Here is a 15,000-nt window from a genome sequence, read left to right as displayed (position 1 = left end):
TGAGATGATGTTAATGTCTTTATTGTACTATTAGCATGTTCCAACAAAATTGAAAGACCAAAGTAATAGATGTTCAGATATTGTTTTTCTTTTGTAATGTTACCTAACAAATCACAATTATGTACATAGATGAAAATGTTTAGGTATTTTTTCACCAAAAAAAGATAAGTAGATGTAAGTAGATGGTATTTTTACTGAAAAGGTTTAGAATCCTTCAAATGCTTTGAGCAGATACAAATCTCAGAGACTGAATTTTCTGGTAGCATGTTACTACATGATTTGTTGGAGCATATCTACTGAAGTTAAGAACTAAAGAAATCAAAGATACTAAAGTAAATAGAAACAAATGAGAAAGATAAACCTGACATGGTATTCAAATGTGAACACAGTGGAAGACTACTCAAATACATACATAATACTTTCTTCTTCTGCAGATAGTTCTGTTGAAGGTTTCTGTAACAATGAACCTTTATGTGTATCCTAAATGTGCAGTGTCTTACATTAGACATTATTATTTTTATGTCCCGAGTAACATTTAAGATTCCTCAATTTTTAATTGGAGAAAAAGCAAAAAGGAAATTTGTTTGAGACTTTGTTTGAAATTTGAGAATTTGCTTGAAATTTTTCAGATACTTCATTAGAACAGCACCAATGAAAATACTTTCAATCTTCTTAGAAAAGGCCTTGAGATACAAATATAAACTGCAGGTGGCCCAGAGCTAAAGGACAAGTAAGAATTGCTTTGTGTTGATTGATAGCATTCTTTGACTGATGTTCAGAAATCATTTACAAAATAATGGTCACACACTATTTCCGCCCAGTTCTCCCAGGACTTTCTTTTCTTTCATTTTTAGGAGTGATTTTGAATACTTATTTATTTCTACCAGTAATTTTGAAGGTAGCACAAATCTCCTAATAACCATGTTTTCCTTTATTAGTCATATAATAGTACATTGCAGTTTGTTGAATAGAAATTCTTGACAATAGGAGTGAGGAATTGTTTACAAAGAAAATTGGAACCAAGTTTTAACCTTTTTGTTGAAAGACTTTGAAAAAATGTTGAAGTTCAACACTAGGACATTGAGCATACCATTACACTTCTTAAGGAGCCACCATTAATTTCAAAACTATTATTTCAGAGGAAGATGATTCTAAAAATTGAGACTTTATTGGAGAAGACAACCTTTTTCCTAAAAAGAGATTGGAAATTGTGACCTAAAGAGAAATGACTAAGAGGTGGGAAAAGGACAAATCTGAGATTATTTGTGTCCTAACAGAAATTTTTTCCCCAATATCTTGAACTTTTACTATCTTATGATTATTGTACTTAACGTGGAAGCTTAGTGTAGGGAAAACTCAATCAAATGCCAAAATCTTGGCTCTAATCATTGTGTAGGTCATTCTTATTCTTATACTTGCTCAAATAGTTGAGCTACATTTTAATGCTTAAATTCTTGGTAGAGCCCTTCCCCTTTCTTTCTTTTTTTTGTTAGTTTTTAAAATTTGTTTTAATTAGTTATATATGACAGTATAATTCACTTATGTACTTTGATGTATCATACATAGATGGGGTATAATTTTTCATTTTTCTGAATGTACATGTTGTAGAATCACATCGGTTTTGCAGTCATATATGTACATAAGGTAATAATGTCTGTTTCATTCTACTATCGTTCCTATCACCATATCCTCTCCTTTTCCTTCCCCTTCTTTAACTTCCCTCTACCTAATCTATGGTAACTATTCTTCCCTAGTGCCCCCCCACACACACACTTATTGTGAATTAGTATCTGCTTACCAGGAAAGAAAACATTCGGCCTTTGATTTTTGGGGATTCGCTTATTTTGCTTAGCATGATATTCTCCAATTCCACCCATTTACCTGCAGATGCCATAATTTTTTTTTCTTTTAATGCTGAATAATATTCCATTGTGTACATATACCACAGTTTCTTTATCCATTCATCTATTTAAGGGCATCTAGGTTGGTTCCATAGTTTAGCTATTGTGAATTGTGCTGCTATAAAGATTGTCGTGGCTGTGTCACTATAATATGCTGATTTTAAGACTTTTGGGTATAGACCAAGGAGTGGGATATGGGGGTCATTAATGGTTTCATTCCGAGTTTTCTGAGGACTATATCCACGTTATATATCGCTGCAGATCTTTTAGCATATGCACCCAGTCATTAATACCACAGTGCTAACTACCTACAACTTTCAAGGTGTAATAGTGAAATCATGACCTCTTAAGTATTTTCATAATGTCCTAAATCTTGTTCACATATTGAAAATAAAGAATAGATAGATAAACCATTTATTGACATAGCAAAGGAATCCTGGATTATTTTCTTTGAGGGTAAATCTTGATGGTATCAATTAAAAATTCCTTGTTAAATAAATATTCCAACAAAATCAAGGGATTAAACATTTGTTGCATTTGCTTTTGATGTCATAACCAAAATATCAATGCCAAATTCAATTTCATGAAGCTTTTGCTCTTAAGTTTTCTTCTAAGTGTTTGATTTTTTTCAGGGGTCTATAATCCATTTGGAGTTAATTTTTCTAGGTGACATAAAGTAATGTTTCAATTCCATTCCTTTACATATACATATTGAGTTGTCCTAGCACCACTTATTGATAAAACTCCTTTCCTAACTAATTGATCTTGGCACCCTTGTTGAGAATCTTTTGACCAAACACTCAACAGTTTATTTCTCTGTTCTCTATTCCACTAAATGACTTAAATATAGTCTTAAATGACTATACTTATATTATTGCCTCACTGTAACTTTGTAGAAAGTTTTTTTAAAGACTGGTTTGGCTACTTTTAGGGTCCCCTGAGATTTCACATGAATTTTAGAATATGTTTTCTACTTTTACAAAAAAATAAAAAGTCATTCAGATTTTGATAGAGGTTACACTGAATATAGAGATTACTTTGGGAAGGGATAGTATCCTCCTATGTGGATTATCTCATTTTATAACTATATGAATAGGAAGAATTATCTCATATTTAAGTATATAGAAACTGGAGTTTAGCAAGACATAGTAAATTCTCAAGTCCTACATGTAGAAAGAAAGAATACTAGAATTTGAACTCAGGCAGTCTGACTCCAATGTCAGAATTTGTAACCCCCACTTGGCTGGGCTGCCTTTAATAGCTTTGGCAGCAATACATATTAAGCAGAAATCAGCTAGATAGCCTGCAGTGATCTGTGGTTATATTGCCCTGGAAGCAAGGTGACCAAAGCATTTCAGTTCCTAGTGGAAATTATTTGAATGTATTTCTAGTTGAATCACTACATCCTATTTTCCAAACAAAAGAATTTAATTGTTAAACAATTTTAAAGGAAGTCTTTGTATCTAGGGAATAATACCATCTTTTGTAAGATGACAAGAGAAAGTTTAAATTTAAAAAAATTTGGACTGGATGATCTTAGCTCCTCAGAATACAAGGTCAAAATATAAGGATTTAAATTGGATTCAAGTCTAGACATCTGTCTATTTGCTTGAGGAACTGAACCCTACTTTCCAAAAGTCACTAAAATATTTGCTACATTAAAGAGTACTGAAGTACTAGAAAAGAATCAAATTTATTTGAAACCATTCGTTTTACAGCTGAGCAAACTAAGTCCAAAGCAGTTACCTTAATGTGCCCACATTACAGATCTGGTCAAGAGCAAAGCCAAGCTGTCTTCTGGAATTAATAAATGCTCTTTCTACTACAGCATGCTAAATTATTTTCAGTAAGCTTAGGTTGTAAGCAAATCATAATTATTTATCACAATTTATTTTGAGAGACTTCACTGAATAAGACGTTGTGCTAAATGTTGGTGAACAAAGATGTTCAAGTTTGTCAAGGGGTTGTTACTATTAGTGAGACATGGCCAAGTTGTATCTTTAGAAAGCATCATAAAAACAACTTGCAAATACCTAAGAAAACAACAGAACATTCAATAACATGTTACTAAAATGAAGTGACTTCTGATGAATTTGCTGTAGAAGAAAATGAGTGATAAAGAAAATTTGAGCAGTTTCAGTTATATATATATATATATATATATATATATATATATATATATATATATATCTATCAAATAGACATTCTATTTAAATTAAATCAATTACCTTTGGAATGTTAACCTAGAACCAAGATTGTAAAGCTATTTGTATGATGGTGAATGATCCAGATAATTACACCAATTATACCAAGTAAAATCACACTTCAGAACTCTCATTCATAGATGTCAGAACTAGGCAGAACTCATATTTTCACTGCAAAACAGCTTCCATTCTTAATATACTTGGTCATAATAATGGCACCACAACTGTATTAGTCATCTCAACTCAAAATGTAAGTAAAAACCTTTGACTTTTGTTTTTATGTATTTTATTTTTGTTTTTATTTTTTGTTGTTAGAGGATTGAATCTAGGGCCTTGCACATGGTAAACAAGTGCTCTGCCACTGAGATACACCTCCACCCCTTTGACTCTTGTTTTTAACCATATGCACTTTCTCCTCTTTCTTAGTGTTTCTGTCACCTCTTCTCTTATACTCCCTTATAATTTTTTTGGTATGGACTATTGTAATAAACTCCTAATTAGTCTTCCTACCTTTTCTCATTATAATGTCTTTCACATCACAGGCCATTCTTCCTGTAATACAATTTTAAACGTGTCACTCTTCTCAAAAGTTTTCTGTTTCTTCCCATTTCCTAGAGGAAAAAATCCATGATCCCAGACTCACCAGAGACAGAACCAAAATTTAACTTCAAAAAGAATGATTTTATGACATTTGCTGGTAAATGGATGGATCTGGAAACAATTGTGCTAAGTAAAATAAGCTAATCCCCCAAAACACAAAAGTTGAATGTTTCTCTCTGATATGTGGATACTAACACACAATAAGGGGGTAGGGTGGGGAAGAATAGAAGTTCATTGGATTAGACAAAGGGGAATAAAGGGACAGGAGGAGGGATAAGAATAGGAAAGGCAGTGGAATTATTCCGACATAGATATATGAATATACCACAGTGAATCTCAACATAGTGTATATCTACAAGACTGGGATTCTAGAATAAGATACACTCCATGTTTGTATAAATATGTCAAAATAGACTCTACTGTCATGTATAACTAAAACAAATTAAAAAAAAAAAAGAAGGGACCCCTGGGGTAAGGTCTACCTTGGTGGTTTTCTTTCTTTCTTTCTTTCTTTCTTTCTTTCTTTCTTTCTTTCTTTCTTTCTTTCTTTCTTTCTTTCTTTCTTTCTTTCTTTCTTTCTTTTCTTGAATTTGACTACCTTTCTAACTGTGTCTTAGTATTACTTCCATTAGCTGTTTTTCATCATAATTTTAACAACTGTTATGGCAACATATTTTAAATTATGAAAAAAGTATTACTTTTCAGGAGACTCATGCACAAAAATAATACTTCCCTCTGTTCCCCACCCCATGTTATTATATTTGTTTAGTTTGATTTTGAGGTGGGATCTGGTATGTTGCACAGGCTGGTCTTAAACTCTTGAGCGTAGGTAGTCCTCCTTCCTTAGTGTCCTGGTATTACAGGTATGTGCCACTACACCTGGTGCTGCTACCCTTTTAAACTAGGCTTCTGTCATTCCAAGACCTCCAAAACACACCTTAAACTTTCTTATATTTATCTCCCACTACTCTCCAACAGTAATTTTTCATCTCATCTCAACTGGCTTATTTACCGTGTATTTCTTGACTGCTTCTTGGACTAGGGAGGTAGTGATAGAAATGAAGAGTAGAAAACCATATTATTGGTATATTGGATTAAAAGGATGAGAGAGCAGGATCATGGGATGTCTCAAGTTTTGGTTGGTATGAGCTATTTACTAGCAGGGGAAAAGTGAGTTTAGACAGAATTCTCTTTTTTTGAATATGTTAAATTTGAGATGGCTAATAGATTTCAAGTGGTGATGATTGGCATTTAAAATAACACATGTAATGGTAACTTAAAGAAGTGTTAGAGAAATGAGGCAACTAGAGGCAAGACCCAGACAGTCTGACATTTACAAGTTAGACTGATGAAGAAGAGTCAGCAAGGAAAGGCAATGAATGGTCATTTGAACTAAAAGGGAAAAAAGGATAATGAGGTCTTATGGCAAGAGACAAAAATTATAGAAAACAGTTGTTTTAATTGTAGAGAGCAATTGAGTTGTAGGAAGAATCAAGTAATAGGGGTACCATAAATTGACCACCAGAACTAGCCACATTGAACAGATGGGTAAACTCAGTATAGTGGAAGGATAACTTCCAGACTGGATCAGGTTGAAGAGGTGATGAGGTTGGCAAGGAAGTGGTAATTGTGAAAGCAGATCCTCTTGAGAATTTTGCCATGAAGGGAAACAAAACAATAACATGACAGTTTAATGGGGTGAAGAGGACTCTTGTTTTTTAGTTGTGAGATATTATACCAAATTTATATACTGATGGGGTGAACAATAGAGTGAGGGAATGATATGGGGAAGAAAATTACAAAAGCATTGATTTCCTGAATGGAATCCAGAGCACAGGAAAAGAAATGAGTCTTGAATAGATGTGGGTACTTCTATAGTTGTATTTAGAGGAAAGATAGTAAAATGGAGGGTAATATGGGTAGATTTGTAAATTTGATAATAGAAACAGGAGAATATTTTCTTTTAATAAACTTTTATCTCATTGAAGCTTGAAGTGAAACTACCAGCTGACACTGTCAATTTGATGGTTCACCCATATCTAGTGTTGTTACTATTTCCTAAAACATGAAGCAGAGTCTTTTGCTTTGGTCCATGATAGAGTCATTGTAACCAGACTTGATTCCCCCCATATACAAATAGAGAACTGGATAAAACATAAAAAACACCTCAATTCAGACATTGGATGGTAGGCAAGATTGTGCTCCATTAGAAAAGAGAAACAAGTGAGGTGTACTGTATAATTCCAATATAGAATGTGGGAAGCCATCCATGAAATGTGTGTGAACTAAATTGGGATAGAAGCCATTGGGTAGGAAAGTATCTGGTATCTGGGACTCCCAGTGGCAACCCTGCTGGTTTGAGACTGCCTGATACATGTGACTCCTCTTCAGCTCTGCCAAAGTTTTCACAAAACACCGGAGATGAGCATGACCCATTAAGAACCGAACAGTCTACCTGTCCCCACCCCTATCCTGTTTTTGTGAAGAAGTTTCTATTGAATCCTTTTGATCTGTTCCGGCATAAATAAAGTGTGTGCAGGCTCTTAGTTAGAAGCTGCATCCCTCTGGTCTGCTTGGCCTGTTGCTGCCTCCACTCTGAAAACATATTTCTGGTGCTTTGTGTTTATTTTGTAGTACTATTTTCTTAGCTTTTATTTCTCAGCCAACCTAACCCTCTGACAGAACCCTTTCCCTCGCCCATGCAGGATGTGAGTGAGAATAGAAGCTATCTTAAATTGAAGCACAAAGAAGAAAAGACTTAAACAAGGCAAAAACTCAAACAGAACTTCACTGACCTGTGGAATACCCTCAAGAATTATAACTTGTGTTCATATTGAAGACACAGAATAAAAAAGTAGAAGTGGGGCTGGGGATATAGCTTACTTGGTAGAGTGCTTGCTTCAAATGCACAAGGCCCTGGGTTCAATCCTCAGCACCACACATACAAAAAATAAATAAATAAACAAATAATTAAATTTTAAAGAAGTAGAAATTATTCAAAGAGTTAATGACTGAAAATGTCTTAAATTTCAAACAATAACACCAGGGGTTCAAGAAGATCATGAACCCTCAGCAGAATGAAAATAAAAAATAAAGCTATGTGAAGGGACAAAATCAACTATTAACTTAAAATTTATACAATATCCTCCAAAACAAGAATATTTTCCAAAGTAAAGACATAAAATTTATTATCCAAAATAAAGACTTCTCAGGAAATCAAAAGCTGAGAGAATTCATTATTACCTTACTACAATAAATAAATAAGGAAGATCTTCAGACAATAAGAAAATTATATTACCTGGAAGCTTGATTCCACAATAAAGAAATGAAAAGATCAAGAAATGGTGAATATAAAGGTAAACATAAAATGTTGTTTTTAATTTATTTTTTAGTTGTAGTTGCACATAATACTTTCATTCTATTTATTTACTTCTATGTGGTGCTGAGAATCAAAACCAGCACCTTGCACATGCTAGGCGAACACTCTACCGCTGAGCCACAACCTCAGCCCTAACAAAAAACGTTTTCTTTTTGATTTCCTTAAGAGATATTGGGATGGGCAGGACCATTCATATTCTTTGTTCCAGTACCGCTCTCCTCTCATTTTTACCTCTTTGCCCACCCCAGTAACCTTAGCCATTCTCAGCATCCCCCATAAATATGGTATTTCATCAAAGCATACTCTAAAGACAGCAAGTTTCAAGGCTATCAAAAAATGGTTTGGGAACACAAAGGGTGAACCATCTCTCTTAAACAGTTAAAGCAACAACTAAAGGAACTTACCAATCAGTATTAAAATTCTCAAAATGATCTGAAGGAGGGATAAAGTATTGATCAGATTGTGAGTGAAACACTTCAGGAACTCATGGAAGAAATGTTTATTGATAAAACAGTAAATGTCCATTCATTGACAACTTATCAAGAGTACACAGTGGCCAGTTACAAAAGTATTTTTCATTGATATTTGCCAAAATTCACTGGCTTGTGGCATGTTTAATGAGAACACTGGGAATATTTCTTATTCTGAACTTGTGAGTTCTCTAAAGAGATCAGGGAATTAAGTGAGGTAATTGAACTACCTCTTAAAAATTTAGGATTATTCCAACATCTAGGGATAGGTATTACCTCTAAAAGCCTAATATATGGACCACAAAAATACAAGGAGAACCTACTGACAAGAACTGGTATTAGCCAGGTGGACTTCAATTGTTTTTCTTTTTTAAAAAATTTTTTGTTTGTTCTTTTTAGTTATACATGACAGTAGAATGTATATTGACATATTACACATACATGGAGTATAACTGTCCATTCTTGTGGTTCTGTAAGATGTGAACTTATACTAATTGTGTATTCATATTTGAACATAAGAAAGTTATGTCTCATTCATTCTACTGTCTTCCCTATTCTCATCCTCCCACCCTTCCCTTCATTCCCTTTGTCTAATCTAATGTACTTCTATTCCTCCCCCTGCCCTTATCACATGTTAGCATATCAGAGAGAACATTTGGCCTTTGGTTTTCTAGGATTGGTTTATTTCACTTAGCATGATAGTCTCCAGTTCTATCGATTTACCAGCAAATGCCATAATTTCATTCTTTTTTATGTCTGAGTAATATTCCGTTGTGTATATATACCATATTTTCATTATCCATTATCTGTTGAAGGGCACTGAGGTTGGTTCTATAGATTGGCTATTATGAATTGAGCTGCTAAACATTGATGTGGTTGTTTCACTCTAGTATGCTGATTTTAAGTCCTTTGGGTATAAGCTGAGGAGTTGGATAACTGGGTCAAATGGTGGTTCCATTTCAAGTTTTCTGAGGAATCTTTTTCTTTTCTTTTTCTTTTTGTATTTTGCTAATTGCTAGAGATATTGAACAGTTTTTGATATATTTGCTGACCATTCATATTTCTTCTTTTATGAAGTGCTGGCTCAGTTTCTTTGCTCATTTATTTATTGGGTTATTGGGTTTTTTGGTGTTAAGTTTTTAGAGTTATTTTTATATCCTGGAGAATAATGTTCTATCTGAGGTGTAGGTGGCAAAGATTTTCTCCCATTGTATAGGCTCTATGTTCACATTCTTGATTGTTTTATTTGCTATGAAGAAGCTTTTTAGTTTGATGTCATCCCATTTATTGATTCTTGATTTTATTTGTTGTGCTTTAGGAGTCTTACTGAGGAAATTAGTTTCCGAGTCAACATGATGGAGATTTGGGTCTACATTTTCTTCTAGTAGGTACAGGGTCCCTGGTCTAATGCCAAGATCCTTGATTCACTTTGAGTTGAGTTTTGTGCAGGGTAAGGAGTTCAATTTCAACCTACTACATATGGATTTTCAGTTTTCCTAGCATCATTTGTTAAAGAGGCTATCTTTTCTCCAATATATGTTTATGGTTTTTGTCTAGTGTGAGATAACTGTATGTGGGTTTATCTCTGTGTCTTCTATTCTGAACCATTCGTCTTCATGTCTGTTTTGGTGCCAACACCTTGTTGTTGTTGTGACTACAGCTCTCCAATATAATTTAAGGTCTGATGTTGTGATGCCTCCTGCTTCACTTTTCTCACTAAGGATTTTTTTTTTTGGCTATTCTGTGCCTCCAAATGAATTTCATGATGGAAAGTATCACCAATATACTAGAACACTTGGAAAACCTTGTTTCAGGCAATGAAGAAAAAATATATAATCTAGAAATAAGGTTGACCATGGGAAAAATGTAAAGAGTGCATGAATAGAAATTTCAAGAAATATGGGATAACATGAAAAGACCAAACTTAAGATTTATCAGAATAGATGAAGGCTCAGAGATTCAAACCAAAAGAATGCACAACCTTTTAAATGAAATAATATCAGAAAATTTCCCAAATCTTAAGAATGAAATGGAACACCAAATACAGGAGGCTTGAGGACCCCAAATATACAAAATTACAACAGACCCACACCAAGGCACATTATTATGAAAATCACTAACATACACAGCAATGACAGAATTTTAAAGGCTGCCAGAGAAAAATGAAATATCACATTTAGATAATCTGGATCTCAGATGATTTCTCAATCCAGACCCTCAAAGCTGGAAGGTCGTAGAATAATATATACCAATCTCTGAAAGAAAATGGATGACAGCTAAGAATACTATAGCCAGCAAAATTAAGCCTCAGAATTGATGATGAAATAAAAACCTTCCATGATAAACAAAAGTTAAAAGAATTCACAACTACAAACCTTGCACTATAAAATATTCTCATTAAAATACTTCATGAAGAAGAAATGAAAAATCAAAATGAAAACAAGCAAAGGAAGGAACTATGCTAGAAGAATAGACAATCATAGGGGAAACTAATTCAAATTAAAAACCAGAAATAAATCAAAATTATAGGGAATAAAAATCATTTATCAATAATAACATTAGATGTAAATGACCTAAACTCATCAATCAAAAGATACAGACTGGCAGATTGGATAAAAAAGCAAGACCCAACAATATGCTGTCTCCAAGAGACTCACCTCATAAGCAAAGACATCCACAGACTGAAGATAAAAGAATGGGGAAAAACATACCATTAACATGGACATAATAAACAAGCAGAAGTTTCTATTCTCATATCAGATAAAATGGACTTCAAGCCAAAGTTAATTATAAGGGACTATGAAGGTCATTTCATACTGCTTAATTGAGTTATATATCAGGATGATATAATAATCATAAATATTTATGCCCCAAACAATGGAACATCTATGTATATCCAGTAAACCTTCTCAATTTCAAAAATCTAATAGACCACAACACAATAATACTGGGTGACTTTAGCATAACTTTATCACCACTGGTTAGACACTCCAAATAAAAACTAAATTAAGAAGCTATGGAACTAATGAAGCAATTAATAAATTAGACTTAACAGACATATAGAATATTTCATCCATCAAGAACTGAATACACTTTCTTCTCAGCAGCACATGGATCCTTCTCTAAAATAGACCATATATTGGGCCACAAAGCAATTCTTAGCAAGTATTTAGCAGGTTTAGAGTGAAAAATCATGAGACTGGAGGAGTAAGCAGTCTGCCCTAGCTGAATCAGAGACTGTTTGACTCATTAAACAGATCTGAAAAAAACAAAAAACCTGTTTACCTGAGCTTATCAATTATCCATGGAGAGCCCAACCAGGAGCCATTTGGGGATTCCAGTATGGTGGAGCCCACAGAAACTGGAAACCCAGATCCATGAGTATGAAGTTAGCTCTGTGTGGACCTGTCTGAGCCTAGAAAATATGAGAAAAGTCAGAAATTGGGTATATTTCACCCAGGGGCAGTAGAGGGCGGGGTATGGGACACACAGGTTAAAGAGGCTCCAGAGAGGCTCTACTTAGATTCATGAGACCTGCAATTAGTGGGGACTGACGGGGCTGGCTCTAGCAGGTTGGAAGGTTGGAAAAGAGAGTGTAAAAAACCAGCCTCTATCTCAGAGCAAAGCCTGTCCAAGGAAGGGACATGACCTTTGTCCTTGGAAAGACCTACAGAGCACTCCTAAGCACATTCCTACCCTGCTAAATTGCTTATCTACAAACAACAGGAGAGATCTGCTGCCAGGTGTCCCTGACTCAGTCAGGCTAGGTGGAGATCCATAGCAACCCCCTAGCAGCCACCAATCAGCATGAGACAGGGAAATACCTGGGATGCCAGATGACCCTCCCAGTAGTTTATGGTGTTGGGAAACCCTGTAGTTCAGCACGAACACCCCTCTTGGCTTAAACAATCAGTTCAAATGAATCCCCCTTTTATAGTAACCAATCACCCCTTCCCAACTTGTTCCCACCAGTGAATGGGCTAATCATGTTTTAGAGTTGTTTGATTTTCCCGTGGTGTGTGATGATTTGCTGAGAGATGCTATGATGTATGTGGGGTCCCTGCCTTCCCCAAAGAATGTATAAAACTGCTGCAAACCCTGGGCTCGGGGCCTCTCAGCGTCACCAGTTGCTGTGTGCACGCAGAGGACCGAGCTAGATTGGTGGTCTTTTGGGGGTCCTGAATTCGAGCATAACATATGGGGGCTCATCCGGGATCCCCGTTATAAGCCTACCCAGACACCCTGACCGAGAGATGATGAAAACCCAGCCGGTAAGTAAAGGCATTGCCGATCTGTAAGTTTCTGTACTCAGGTTGCCTGCAGGTTCTGGTTCTGTGTTGTGTGGTCGGCAAAAGGTCCAGGTGGATGCACCGAAGGGCAGCTGATGCGGTTTGTGGGAGATGTCCCCAGCTCCTTTCTGGGTTCTGAGTGGATTGCCTTTAGTAAAGTATTTTGAGAAGTATTTGGTAAAGTATTTTGTAGCTGACGGATCCACGGTCCGCCTCTGCTTGTAGTTTCTGGGTAGCAATCCACGACGCTCTGCAAATTCTGTGGCCACGCTGCGAATTTTGTGTTATGTGTGCTTGTTTCTATTGTCCTGTCCGTCTCCACCCCAACACGCTGGCAAGAGAACTAATCTCCCAATCTGGGGTTGTCAGACCCAATCTGAGGGGGATGCTCCCCCAATCTGTTTGTCTGAAGGGAAGGCCCCAGTTGGCTTGGAGCCAGCATCCCACTTCCATTTTTTTGACAATCTGAAAAGGGAATCTGTGTCTTTGTGTGTCTTTTTGTCTGTGTCGATGTTAAGTGTGATGGCATTGTTTTACTTTGGACAGATGCAGAGTTCCAAGTTCCAATCTGCCTTAGATGTGTGGAGGTAACTTTAGCTAAATTTTAGCCTAAGAATGTCCCTAGTATGCTTCTCCTGTAAGGGACCAAAAGTTAATAGAACCGCCAGCTTTTCTGATCTCATGTTTTACACCTTTTTGCTATGATTTAAAGAACTTTGATAAACTTTACTCCCCTTTGTTAAATGGGATTAGGGAAGCAATGTTTTCTTTTCCCATAGTTGGCTGGCTTGAGTGCACCCACTGCAGAGGGAAATGCCTGCTGGGGATTTAAGAACTTTGATATCTCGCTTTTGCTTTTTCACAAAACCCTGTCCTCATTGTTAAATTGGCATTAATTGGCTTCGGGGATGGGAACCAAACTTTCAGTTACAAATTTTGACACCCCAGGGAGGACTCTAGAGGAGCCTTCCCTCTGCTTTCTTGGGGAGCCTAGCACTCCGAACAACTGCATGCCGAGAATGTAAGATGAGCTTTTTGGGAGCTGACTACTGAAAAGTTAGGAGATATGGAGAGTGCTTGGTGCCTGGTGCCAGACCAAACCAGAGGAACTAACCCTGTAAGTAAAAGGAGGGACTGAGGGACTCCCAGCAGCTTCCAAAGCCATTTTGCTTCGGGGAACTCCCTCTTCCTTCCCTGCACTGTAAGGATTACTCCACCTCTGTCTACAGAGGACAATGAATGCAGTAATGTGTTGATATTATAGATTGATTCTTGGGAATGATCTTGGCTGAATGTGTGTCTAAAAGATGATTTTTTTTATTGTAACAATCTGGTATCTGAATGGGTTTTTGAAGCATTGCACAACCTTGCAATTAAAAGTTGGGTTTAGGTAATTGTTTAGTTTATGATTTCAGATAATTCATGCCAGAGAACTTAAATACTTAGGATGGAAAATTAAAGAACTCTACTTCCAAGTTGGCAAGTAACTCCCAATCATTTAGTTTTATTTTTTCATCAATTTTTGAACTGGGTAGCCTGTGAAGATTTCACTAGGTGTACCAGAGCATTAATTTGGGCAAGGATAGTAAATTATGACATGGTATCTGTTCCCCTCAGTGTGTAGGATTTAGGAAAGGAAAGTGTTGGATTGGGATGTTGGTCTGGCTTATTGAAATGACATTGAATAGCAACAGTCTTGGGAATTTTTAAAGCTTAATTTTGGATATACATGGTAGTGTATAGTTCTCTTTTGGATTTTTTTTCAGGTGATTTAATGTAACTTAATACTACTTTAGGAACTTCAGAACAAAGGAAGTGGCTTAATGATCCTGAAGGAATTTCTTCTGATGGTAGCTTTTATATTATCAAGTAAGATCCTATTTTCAGTTTTGTGTGAGCAAGTTTTTCTAGTGTAGGAAGATATATAGGTATGATATTTTGTGAATTGTTTCTTAAACTTGTATCACAATTTTCAACATCCAAACCTGAAAATTATGACTTAAGGTTAAAATGCCTTAGGCATGAGGCTTCTACTCAGAATTCCAGTTTTTCCTGCTCCTTCCAGACCTCAGCCAGGACTTAAGTTGAAATGCAAATAGAAGAAGCCTGCGAGCTCAGTAGAAGACTGATCTGAAGCCCAAGGGGGGGGGGGGGGGG

The sequence above is a fragment of the Marmota marmota genome, unplaced genomic scaffold, assembly GCF_001458135.2.
Source record: "Marmota marmota marmota unplaced genomic scaffold, marMar, whole genome shotgun sequence".
Lineage (NCBI taxonomy): Eukaryota > Metazoa > Chordata > Mammalia > Rodentia > Sciuridae > Marmota > Marmota marmota.
The sequence above is the reverse complement of the archived record's forward strand: the minus strand, read 5'-3'. Positions refer to the sequence as shown.